At 34.5% G+C, this 13,204-nt stretch overlaps 1 pseudogene; it reads right to left on the bottom strand.

Moving 5' to 3' along the window:
- Positions 1 to 6,153: 6,153 nt before the first annotated feature.
- On the bottom strand, positions 6,154 to 9,462 carry LOC145040827 (rRNA (cytosine-C(5))-methyltransferase NOP2C-like; annotated as a pseudogene).
- Positions 9,463 to 13,204: the final 3,742 nt, after the last annotated feature.

Genomic DNA, 13,204 nt, shown 5'->3' on the forward strand with positions numbered 1-13,204 from the left:
GTAGTATACCTCTAAACTATACCTATTATAGTTTAATAGTAAAGTTTTTTGAAGGACTTATTAAGTTTATACACCTTTACTACCCAAAGGTGTTGGAACCGAGGTAAAAGATTTTATATCTATACATATATACATAATATATAACTAAGGATCAAACGACACTCGAACAAACCACAAGGTACTCTAAGTCCACAACCAAACAAGGAACATGAAATAAAGTTAGTTATTAGTCCTAAGTACTTCAAACCTTACTTATATAACTATATATGCATTAGACATGGTTTTGACAATATATAATTTTAAACAGAGTTAAAGGAAAAATTTGACATAAAATAACAAGTTTGATAAAAAAGTTTAGCATGTAAAAGAGTTTGATAATCATTTTGAAATAGTTTGTTTGATAAAACAGTTATAAGTATAGTAAATCCATTTGTTTGATAGTTATTAATCACATGTGATTGATATAATAACTATAATGATTCAACTTGTATTCCCCCCATGAAAGCATTTAAAATCATTTAAAAGGTCAATTAAGGGGTATGAACTCACCTGTAATGAGTTGTTCTGACGAGTGGTTGGAAGAGGATTGTAGAGTGTCAGATGTAACCTTAGGCACACAATGATCCTAGTAGACACATATAGACATGTATGTGTATGAATTTAGTGTATAGATAACTAAATAAGAAGGGTAACACCCTTATTGGCTTGGAAACTCTAAGATTTCTGGGATACAATCACATATGATTACATAACTAGGGTGTACGGCCACCCTATTGAGTTTAAGGTCTATGTGGTATGACCATAAGAGTTTACGGTCAAAGTGGTTCACTCTTTCATGGGTTCACGGTCCCATGTGTTTAAGCTCATGGGGTTTACGGTATAAGGAGATACACTAGACCATAAACTCCTTTTGTTCATGGAAAAGTGACGATTTCAAGCCCAAACACAAGAATCCTAGCTAGATATAAGTATCAGAGGATGATAGTTACGATTTGAAGCAAAATGAGGGGTGTTTTCAGCCCAAAACACTAAGGTGTTCTTGATGTTCTTGAGGATCTTGAAGATCTAGACTCAAAAATGGAATCCATGGATGAATCAAGAATGAATAATGGATATAGGAAGGATTAACACAAAAGATAAGGAATCACTTACTTGTTCTTGAAGATTTGGATGAAAAAGTTTATGCTTTTCAAGAGAGAATCGGTTTCAAGACTTGGAAGAGGGAAAGGAATGGCGGAAGTGATCATCCTATATATATATATATATATATATATATATATATATATATATATATATATATATATATATATATATATATAGTGATGGGTTTACGGTCACCTTGACCATAAACTCACAGGTCTCGATAGTAAACTCCTTTTTCAGGAGGTTTACGGTTTCTAAGCAAGTTAGAATTTGGGCTGATATTTGCAATCTCTTACACTTTTGATATACTAAGGTTATAACACTCAAAACAGGTTCCAAACAGTCATAACTGGAAGCAAAATGAATCTAACACTGATAGGTTTAATTGATTAAACAAGCTTGTAAATTTCAAGATGTCACAACTAAGGTGGTACTCAAGACTATTGAGGAGATCAAACAGGTCTAGAGCAGACTTCAAACAACTCAGAGTCGGCGAAAGAGCAACAATGAAAGGCGCCGATTGGACCTAGAGTTTCAGTTAGGAGATATGGTTCTCCTAAAGGTGTCACCATGGAAGGCTGTCTTCCGATTCAGGAAACGGGGCAAGCTAGGTCCTAGGTACAACGCTCCATTTAGGGTTTTTGCTCGGGTGGGCCATGTTATGGATCGACTAGATCTGCCTGCCGAGCATAGTCAAATCCACGGTACTTTTCATGTTTCCCAGCTGCAGTAGTGCTTAGTGGATAATTCCGCAGTTGTGTCATTGGAGGATATTCAGGTGGACGACCGCCTGAACTACGTTGAGAGGCCAGTAGCAATTCTAGATTCAAGGAAAAAAAACCTTGAGCAACAAGGTTCTATAGTTAGTGAAGGTGCAGTGGCTCCACCACAAGGGGTCAGAGTGGACTTGGGAGCAAGAGGAGGAGATGAGAGAGCATTATCCGAAATTATTTGAGACAACCGACTTCGAGGAAGAAGTCTTAGACAAGTGGGGGAGAATTGTAACGCCTGGTTCCTGGTATGTATTTAACTTATAATTCATTCTATTTTATAGAGCAACTTGACGAGTTAGGAGACCCAAAATCATCAAGTAAAGATCATAAGGGCGGTGTATTTTAAGTAACCTACTCGACGAGTTGGGAGGCCTCAACTCGACGAGTAGGCTGGAAGATACGAAACTCTAAAGCTATTGTGAGTGCCTCTGAGCCATTCTATGTGTTTTTAGTGTGTACTTGAAGCCATTGGAAGAAGGAAAAGCTTGAGGACACAAAAAGGAGCTTATAAATCTAGAATCCTTTCCTCATCCATGACATTTTTCTAGTATAAAGCTTTAACCTTTCCCTGTGGTCATTTAGATCTATTTTTGCGTTCCTTGCTTGTTTTTTTCCCAGATGATATGATTCTTGGGATTTGGATGTCCTAAGTGGATAACACTTTAGATCTAGAGTCTTGAGGGGTTTTCATGGGATAAAGGTGTCACACCCCTAAAACGGAGCGGCGGAAACGTCCGGGGGTGGATGACTTCATGTTAAGTATCACAACACATGCATCATAGTAATCAAAGTACAATAAACATTGCATTAATAAAGCATACGTTGTACATATGTATTCAAATCATTGTATATATGAAATCGAAAGTTACATAACAAAAGATAGAAGACACGACTCTGTAGTGCTCCGTCTTCTCAAAATCTCGGAGATGTACCTGTCTACTGATTCCCTAAGAATACAGGTGTTTTGAAAAAAAGAGTCTCAACATTTAAGTTAGTGAGTGCATAAGTATTTATGTTTAAAAACTTGGTTTCTGTTCCTTGAATAATGAGTAAGTTTATTGTTCTAGAAAATCCAATATTTTCTATTTTAACTGAAAAGTAGTTTTAATACCATAAAACTATTTTGTGTAAATGTTGTTGTACTATAAAATAGTATAACATAGTTTCAATTCAAAATAAAACTATAAAAATAAAGTTTTCTATATTGTTTATGTTTTCAAAGTTCTGAAATTCTACTATTTGAAAACCTCTTAAAAGTGAGTATGTCTGGTTCCACTAGTTGTAATTGTAAGTGATAGTATTATACGGTAAGTTGTATTATTTTAAAACCAGCACCTTGTATTTGTACCTCTTTGTTTAATTATTCATACACTAAATGTATTTTTCATATCTTTTTGTGAGTTATTATAACCATACTAAGACTATTAAGCCTGATACAACACTTTACGGATGTTAGAACTATAACGACATTTGTCATTCATAGGCATACCAGCCTAACTGTAGCGAACAGTCTGAGTGCAGGATTGTCAATCAGTTATAGATCTATACACATTTGTCTCGCTCTTTGTTGGGAGATTCTGGTTATAATTATCAGTCTTTAGTAGTATTGCTTAAATAATTAAGTGAGTGAACTTTTTCTCATAAAAACCATATTAACGATTATGTGTGTAATAATGATGAAAAGTCATTCGGAACTAAAGGAACTTATAGTATGTTCCTTTTCTAGTATACTTGAATGTAAAGTATGTGTACGAGAGTATACTATTAAACTTTGTATATCTTGACAAGTGAGAATAGTGTGATAGTTCCATAAATTGTACCTATTATAATTTATATATGTATTTTTTTATGTGAATTATTTGTGAAGTATCCCTTTTGCTCGGCATGTTATGAAGGTAGATCAAACTGATTTAAGTAACTATATATATATATATATATATATATATATATATATATATATATATATATATATATATAGGGGAGGGTTCATCCGAAAATGCAAATAATTTGCGAAAATACGAAAACAAGAAAAACCTATGATATTGTGTCACCTCAACATTATATTTTCGAAAATAATTCATTCAAACTTTGAAATACATGATATAATCGATGATAGATGTGAAATTGTTTTATATTAGCAAAGTATGATTTTTAACATTTTTATTATGAAAACATGAATTTAAAAATGATTAAGGATGTGAAAAAACAAAGGTATTAAAACCGTCGTTAAATCTATATTAACATAACACCATCCAATATAAACTCTCTATCTTTAATTTACCCTAAACTCACATCCAAACAAGGAAAAGGAAATAAAGCGAATTATTAGTCCTAAGCCTTTTAAATCTTATATATATATATATATATATATATATATATATATATATATATATATATATATATATATAGAGAGTAAATATAAGTTAAAAAGAGTTTATAAATTATTTAAAGTCGTTTTAGAAATATTTAGAAATCATTTATTTGTAAACACCATATTCTCGTGTTAGACCTATATTCCCCCCCCCCCCCCCCCCCTTAAAACAGTAAAAAAAAATCGTAAAAGCGCAACGGTATGAACTCAATTGATGAGTGGTTATTCAGACAACGTTTCGTTTCTAGGAATGATTTTCTTGTTGAAAGTGAGAGTTTCTGATAAAACACCGGGCTTTACGCAGGCAGAGTTTCAACTGGAAGATATTATTGTCTCGAGGACTTCGGGGCTCTGGGCTTTCTTCGGATGTTAGGGGCGGTATTACTAGGCTTCGCGGGTTTTAGAGGGGTTAAAGTGTTGTTAAAAGTGAGAGAGAAGTTGAATTTTGTAAGCAAAACCCAGAGGCTTCGCATCCTATTTATAGGACACTACTAGAAAAATAGCCTTTTACAACGCTCATTGCGCGTCGTAAGAGGCTCAGACGACGCGCAAATGCGCATCAAGGAAGGCCCTTTCATAAAGAGAGACGACGCTCATTTACGACGCGCAATTATGATGCGTGTTTACGACACACAATGCGTATCAAGGAAGGCCCTGTCATAAAGGAAGACGACACGCATTCGCGTGTTGTAACCTTACGACGCGCGTGTTAATGACACGCAATGCGTATCAAGAAAGCCCTTGTTAAGAAAGGCCATGTCATAAATGAAGATGACACACATTTTTGCGTATCGTAAATGTTCGCCTTCGGGTTCTTAAGAAGAAAAAGAAGATCCCAGAGTTCTCTTTCTAGGTTGAGGAGATTGCTTTTACTTTCTTGTTAAACCTACCCGAAAGAACCACGCTGCCTGTATGAACAAACAAACTTTGCAGAACCGTTTCACCTAATCGATCGTGGTGAAGTCAGCAATGGATTCGGCGGATCATCCACGTTTAAATGTTTAAAAAAAATTATATATTTATTAATTTTTAAATTAAATTTGCATTTAATTTCTCATAATAGAAATAAAATACTTTTTTGGATAGATTTACTAATTTTCAAATTAAATAACACATTAAAAGTCTCATAATACAAAATAAAATACCATAAACAATAAAGATAATTCATTGCACTAAGGACCATGTTAACAAAAGAATATAACATTATATACCATAAGTACCCTCAAGTAATCAATCTCTTACAATGTTACTAAAAATACCCTCAAGTAATCATTGTCTTACAAAGTTAAGAGACTTAGATACTCAGTTGGTATGTAATATGGCACTAAGAAGCCCAAGAACTGTTTGTGTTTTTCCTGTTCCTGGTGGATCCTACATGGATAAAAGGTAAGAATTAACATTTTCAAAGTACATTGCCTTAATAAGGAAATCAATGGTAAAAGGCAAATCTGAATAAGAATAAACTTTATACATATATACATGGAAGTATTGTAATACACAATAACAACAACAAATACCAAATTACCCTTTGCTTACCTTTTCTTATGGCCACCTCCAAAAGTGAGAATTTGATAAAAGATTTAGGTCACGCATTCTCTCATCAAGCTCTGTATCCAAAAGTGAGAATTTGATAAAAGATTTAAAAAGTGGGAAAATATCAAGAATATAGAGGATAATACATTAAGAAAAAAATTACCTTCACAAAGAGCAAGTTTCAACCTTCTTCCCCAACAATGTTTGAAAATAAAAAGCTCATATATATATCGATCTCTGCTAAAAGGATATCTATTGCTTGATGATCTTTCTTCAAATTGAAGTACAAAATATATTAGGCATATGATAATAAGGAGAGAATTATAACAAAACTTACTCAAAATATCCATTTGATAATTCACAATGACCAACCAAACAAGGTCCACCAATTCTTGGATCCTACAATCTCATAAAAAGTACATGTTAATAAGAAAAAAAATAAAGTAGAATGTTGTAATAAAAAGAAATAACCAACTAACTTGTTGTGCTAATGAAACAAACTTGTATGTGTCCAAAGCATAACGAACCAATGCCTCATTTTCCCCTGGATTTATCATGCATCTGGAATTTTTTTTTATATTATTAATTTTTATCCAATAAAAAATTTTTAATTCATTTATTTTTTTCTTACGTGGAATAGAAAAAGAACTCCACCCGGGCGAACCAGCTGAACAACCTGATCAAACAATCGTTTCTGATACTTCCCATGTCTTCTCAATGATTCCAACGTGTCCTTAAATAAATCAAATTTTAAAATAAAAAATAAAAATAAAGATTTTTTTTAAGAAAAAAATACCTCTCCAGCAAACAAGCGGGGTCTTAATCCAAGAGCAGAACAAGCGACATCTAACTTATATGCTTTTATGCTAGTCTACCCCAGTTCTGTAGCTAGATTGTGAATTTCAAGCACCTAGATAAATTATTTTTTTTAAAAACATAAATAAATAGGGATATATGAAAAGATATATAATGTAGTAACAGGATTTTACCTTGTCATGAGACCTATCAACTGCAATCACCTCTCCTTTATCTTTCATAAGGGAACCAATTGCAGTTGTTTTTCCACCAGGGGCAACACACATGTCCAATATTCTTTCTCCCTCTTGTGGATCTATAAATATATGAATTGCCAGAATTACCCCTCATTGACAATCAAAAAGAAGAAAACAAAGATGTATATATGTAGACATACCTAAGACATGTGCAGTAATGATGCTTGGCAAGTTTTGAAGAAATATGTCCCCATTCATCACATCTGTATGTAGTAATTTTTTATTAATGAATTTCAAAAGAATTTAGGGTAAAACTGTAAAAGAAAAATAAAAAATGTATACCATTAAAGGATGTTAATCTAAAAACTCTATCAGTTATATCCACACCAAGACCTGATAATCCACGAAAAATTCCTGCCCTTGACATCGGTGTGGTTCCTTGACCAATATATAATCCATCTCTTTCAAGATATTGAGGATCTACAATAGATATATAACAAAGTGTTATAATTTATTTATAGAGAAGTAAAAGTAAGTAAGTTGAATGAAGAGAGAGAGAGAGAGAGAGAGAGAGAGAGAGACCTGTTTTAAGTCCTTGTAGGACAATGCCACGTGTGATTCCAATAACTCATCTATTTTCACGACTAGGCTGTTCAACACCAACTGAAACTGCAACTAAATCCCCTTTCTCAACATGAGCACTGCATGCTAATATTCATGGAACATATACCTACACAAATATCACATTCAAACATTAAAATCTGAACACTTTCTAGTGTACCTAATCAATCATGTTGCACATTAATAATAAAACTAATAGTATTTCTCATAGTCATAACATACTCCTTTAACTATTTAGTCACTATAGACCAATAAACCTACAAACGAGAATAGGAGAAAGATAACAAGAAAAAGAAAAAGAGAACGCAGCTGAAAGAATAATGAAAATGAGAAATTGGGTACCAAGTCAATGTTAAGCAATCATAAAAGAAGAAACATAATACAAGATTACAAGCCCGAATGAAAAAAAAACATGATTGATAGGATGTGTGATCATTTGAATGAGGATGATGATGATGATGATGACAAAATGATTAATATAACAATTTCAACTGTTGCTTACCTGAGCACCTCGAAGTACTGCCTTTGCACACTTACAGCTGACAATTATCTCCTTAGGAGGTCTGTCTTGCTGATAATCATACTGAATATCATGTGGGCCTGAACCCTTCACAAATACATCATAGTCTAGCCCAGGTATTTGACACTTTAAAACACTTAGGGATTCTATAGCACCATTCTTTACAGTATCTAAAATGAAAAGAAATCATAAAAAACGTTATTTGACTAAATTAAAAAATATAATTTGAAAAAAAAAACTTTAAACACTTACTAAAACATCTTTTTGCATCATAACTTCCAACCCTAGTCCCCTGCTTTTAAAAATTTGATGAAAACGAAGCAACTTGTAAATAAACTTAACATTTCTTTTAATCAATCTGATTTATTTTGTGACTTTGATATATATATATATATATATATATATATATATATATATATATACACACACACACACACACAATGAGAAACCTTAACATTTCATTTACAGGTGAACAAGGGAACAAACTTAGACTGGTCATCACAGTTGATAATAGCAATTGAAACAACATGATTATGGTACTTTCGTGAAGATTGAAGGGTGGGATGGATAGTTCACATAAATATGTAGCAGCCTAAAAACGTTCCCTTAACCCAAGATTATGAACCTTTGCGTGATATCTAGATGGACAAATAAAGGGTAAAACAGGGAATTCACATAGGTGACATCTGGAAATCATCCAAAAACATGATCCTCAACAAAAACATGATCCTCAACAATTGTCAAAAGTGAAACTCAGAACTTGATAAAGCAGAATGGTGGCTTGAGCTCTTATTTTGCAACTCTCTTGTCACATCTGGAAATCATCCCAACATCCATGGATTGGGAGTCAACACTAAAATAATCAATCACCAAGAGATGCATGCAATAAGAAGAGATTTTTTTACGCTCACAGAATGATCATCCATTCTCTCCATTGCTCTAATTGCTGCAATTTAATATCATTCCTATCCTAGCATCTATGGATCATCTGTAGATAACAAGAGAAAAAGTATGGGACGATATATAAACTTTTTTAATACCATATATAACTTGGATCTTATGAAAGAAAACAACGAGAATAAAGAAAAACCTGTAGTTTTGCTAGACGAGACTGCATTGAAGATACGTATTGATAATGTCATCCCAATATATATCTACAATAGCATTCTCCTCTGTGAGAGATCCTGAACTAAAAAAAGAGCATCAGTAAACAAGAAAATTACAAATATAACCTTGTTCTAGTTGAAAAGACAAACCTATCCTTTACAAGTGCTCGTGAAGCGCCACTCTTGTTACCAGCTCTATCACCGCCAACAGAAATCTACAAGCAGCCTCAAGAGCAACTTCTAGAGCCCTAAACTCAAAGGGAAAGTAGTCAGGTGAAGTGTTACCAAACATGTCCCCTAAGGACCTATTTGAATTTCCCATTCGTCTATTCAATTCTACCCCTTCAGATTGCCACACCTCACCACCCCCTGCAGCTTTCAATCGTCTTTGTAATTCCACCATATATTGTAACACATAGCTATCAAGAGAATTCAAAAGCAGAACTTCATCAGCTGTTCAACTATAGCCTTTTCTTTTCCAAGAATTGTTGAAGGATAAACAGATAATGGTATAATATGTCTCTGATGCCAAATTTATCTAAGAAACATGTATTCATAACATAAGAGCCAAATTTATCTAAGAAAAATGTGAATTAAAATTATTTGCTAGCTGCTACATAAGTCCCTGATGCCCACATAATTGGTATAATATGTGGGAATTTATTTTCTTCGAAAAGAAGCCAAGCAAAGAAAAATACGATCCAAAATTGTGGAATCATTCTTAGAAGAGTTAGGGAAATTATGAACTTACATACTGGTTCAATAAAGGCAAAAAACCTCATTCTGATATGATATAGCTGCCCTTGTACCTAAAATAACATCAAAATAAAAAGTTAGAAAGAAGGTAAAATGCATATCACAATCAATCTAAAGTCTAAACGCACATGTAGTCAGAGGGAAAGCCCTAAATTTTGAGGTAAGATTGAGACGAATTAGTGTTGAAAGGTGTCGAATTAGTGGTGAAAAGTGTCACCACATGCCTTGTAGACAAAAGAAGCATACTGGTCATCCTTATACGCCTCTCTCATTACCTCCGGCTGAGCTGCCAGTGAGAATCGTCGGCGTATGGAGTTGGAGGTACTGGTTGGGGTGGTAGCTGGACCAGAATCTTCTTTGTCTTCTCATCTCGGGATGTCTGGCACCAGAGGACTCCCCGACTTCGATTCCTATTTTTGTTTATTTTCTCTCTCTCTCTCTCTCTCTCTCTCTCTCACACACACACACACACACTCACCTGGAGGGAGTTTTCAATTTCACCTTTTATTTCCACCAGAGACGCCACCACAAGTTGATGCTTCCATCAAACGCAAACATGGAAGATGCTTTTGAATATATTGATGGTGGTTGCGGTTTCTAGGGTTTGTAGAGAGAAGGGAGGGAGAAAATAAATATCTTTGTCAGCTGGTAGCTCTGATTGACGAAGAGATCTCATTAGCGTGGTGGAGAGGGGAGAAGCAGATCAGATAAGAGAGAGAAGGAGGGAGAGGGGAGAATTAATCGATTGCGAAGATGAAAAGCGGGTTTTCAAAATTTTGGGGACTATGTTTCCCCCCATCCACGGATGTACTAAACGTGTATTTCATTAAAATTATAAAGTGACACTTATAAAGGACGCGCATTTAACATATAGCGCCCTCTGTGTTTTTAATTTTTTTTACATGAGACACTAATTTAATGGCACATAATAATGCATGACCTAAATCCTAATTTTTTTTGAAGAGATGACGCTTTTTTAATGTCACTATCTTCTGCGTAACATAAAACAAAGAGTATCGTGGTTTGCGCGTCGTAAAAGGGTCTTTTTCTTGTAGTGGGAGGTTATGCTAAGAGTAAATCCTTGGTACGTTGGGCGTACTAAGATAAGCCTCAGTACGCTGGGTGTACGTCTCGTACCCAGGTCGTAGTACTTTGATCATTATCCGAACATCAGATGTGGTTGATACGTGTTTATCGTGCGAAGGAAGGGCGACATGGTCAATCTGAGGCGAAGTTTATGAGTACGTTGGGCGTAATTCAGTACACAGGGCGTACTCCTTTGGACCAACCTCGTAATTTGTGTCTCAAACTTCAACAAATTCATATCTTTCGCATATGATCTCCATTATTGATGTTCTTTATATGCACGCGTAGGTGACACCGTGCTATACAACTTTCTCTTAGACTCCGTCCGCTAATTTTGATTTATTTTTAAAGTTATATTTTTAACAGGCCGGGACAGAAAAAAGTCCGTTAAAAATTCATAACTTCTTTATCCGACGTTGGTTTTTGTCTTTCTTTTTACCGCTAGATTTCTTTTGACAAGATATACGATTCTCGTTTAGGTTGTTTTATCTAAATGTTGCTCGATCTAAATTTCGAGTTTCGGGTTGCATACTGCTATGCCAAATCTTAGAAAATTCACAAATTCATCACATGAAGTTAGATTTGGACGTTCTTTTTAGGAAAAATGACACATATAACCATAGAACTTTCTAGGGTTTACCATTTTAGTCATTAAACTTATTTAGTGGCTTTATGGGGGAATCAATTGTGTTGCAACCTAGCAATTTAGTCCCCTTCACTTGTTATAGCCGGTCACCTTGCCACATCGTCCGAATTTGACACATCATCGATGACATGTCGCCATTGTATTTAACTCTTGTAGCTAAACGACATCATTTAGGAATCTGAAGCGCAAGTGGCATGTTCACACTGTTCACCTGCCTCCGTATAAAGTGCTAAGCTTGTGCCCTAAAATGGCACAATTCATAACTTGGTTACCCCAACTACACCATATACTTTGATACCAAATGCTCAAACAATGTTGTCATCATCATCTCAAGATCATAGTTGGTCACCCAACTATAATCGGCACATGGCTGAAAATGTGTCGAATGGAGTTACAAATGAAGACTTGGCGATCAATCTACTGCAGACACAGTTGCAAGTGTCGCATGTGATGGAAGAGATTGCAAACGACCTTCGTGAACTATGACGCAAGCTCACTAGAGAGATGGACACCCTAGATCATGAAGTCGATGATGTTAGAGCAGGGCAACTCGATCTATCTAACATGGTTGCTGATTTGAAGAATCATTTATGTTCGTTGCAAGTGTCGTATGTACAATCTGTTCTTGGAAAAAACAATTCGAAGAAAGTCAAATGGGTCTTTGGGGTTTTTGGAGTTTTGTGGTTGCTGTTGTTAGGGTTTTAACCTACTTGTTTTATAAGTGATAGAAGCTTAGTAGGTTAAACATTTCAATCTCGGGTTACTATTTTGTTTACATTTGCATCTTCTATTTTGTGCTTATTAGTAAAAGGTTTTGTGGTTGTCTAGTATGTAGTTACGTAGTGGTGGGAATAGTGTTTTAAGTTGTTCAGTTCTTCAATACATGTAAAGATGCAGAAACCCATGAATGAAATGTTGGTTATGTTAACCTGTTCTTGTTATAAAACGATTGCTCTTATAAAACTTCATTTGCATGTGTAATGATGAAGTAGTCATTTTTTTGCTGATTTTGTTTTTGGGACTACATGAAAAAGTGAAATGTTTAATACCATACATGTTTGTGGGGACATGGGACAAAAGAGAAGATGCATACACCCAGATTTGTTGTTGCCTAAACCCAGAAATGGAAAACAATGAAAAGTGTATTTTTGTTGTATTTGTGAGGGACCGTATTTGTGATTAAATGGATGAAATAAAATTGCCCTAATTGTTAAGTCCAATAATAAATGTATGACTCGAATACCCCTACTGGATTTGGTGACATAATAAACATTGACTAAAATACCCTTACTGGGTTAATTCACATAATCTAAATTTCCTCTAATACCTGTGATCCGTTTATTAAAATAAAACATGAAAAAAAGACAAAAATACCCCTACTTCATTAATAAATTAAAATGACAGAAAGACCCCTAAAGTAACTTCTTCAAATAACCAAAATAGCCCTACTATAATAAATACATGAAAAACCATATAACCCTACCTTTGATACTAGCATGAAATACCCATACGCCTACTTTAATAAACTATTTACAATGACAAAAATACCCCTACCTGAGTACTAGCATGAAATACCCACACGCCTACTTTAATGAAAGGTTTAGAATAACCAAAATACCCCTACCGGAATGCTAGCATGAAATACCCATATGCCTGC

Source organism: Lactuca saligna, chromosome 4 (assembly GCF_052625555.1).
Source record: "Lactuca saligna cultivar CGN05327 chromosome 4, ASM5262555v1, whole genome shotgun sequence".
Classification (NCBI taxonomy): domain Eukaryota; kingdom Viridiplantae; phylum Streptophyta; class Magnoliopsida; order Asterales; family Asteraceae; genus Lactuca; species Lactuca saligna.